Below are 426 nucleotides of genomic sequence, written 5' to 3'. Positions count from 1 at the left end.
TTTTTTTTACTGTGTTTTGTTTTTGTATAACACTGATTCCATTTTCTTTACACCCTAAACGGTTTTTGTTAGTAATATTATTTATATCGTTGGTAAACCAAATAAACCTGTTTTTCAGTGAAAAGCGCCTATAACAATATTGTAATAAATGGCTATAACTTGTTAAGGGAATGTTATATAGAGTATATATAAAGTGTAAAACACCCAGATATAACTTTGTAAAGAAAAAAATCCAAACTTCAGGTGTTTCTGTGAGTACACAGTAAAGAAACACCCAATTGTTGCTTGCGTTTTTCATAAAATTCTGGAAATTCATTCATTCTTAGAAGAAAAAAAAGGAAAATTGTGACTTTAAATTAGCTAGACTGAAACTTCAAGTTATCCTGTTTATAATGATATATGACACTTGATGCTGACTGCTAGAAT

The sequence above is a fragment of the Sinocyclocheilus grahami genome, unplaced genomic scaffold (assembly GCF_001515645.1).
Source record: "Sinocyclocheilus grahami isolate Dianchi unplaced genomic scaffold, SAMN03320097.WGS_v1.1 scaffold26584.1, whole genome shotgun sequence".
In the NCBI taxonomy this organism is placed as follows: Eukaryota; Metazoa; Chordata; class Actinopteri; order Cypriniformes; family Cyprinidae; genus Sinocyclocheilus; species Sinocyclocheilus grahami.
Note: the sequence above shows the minus strand (reverse complement) of the source record.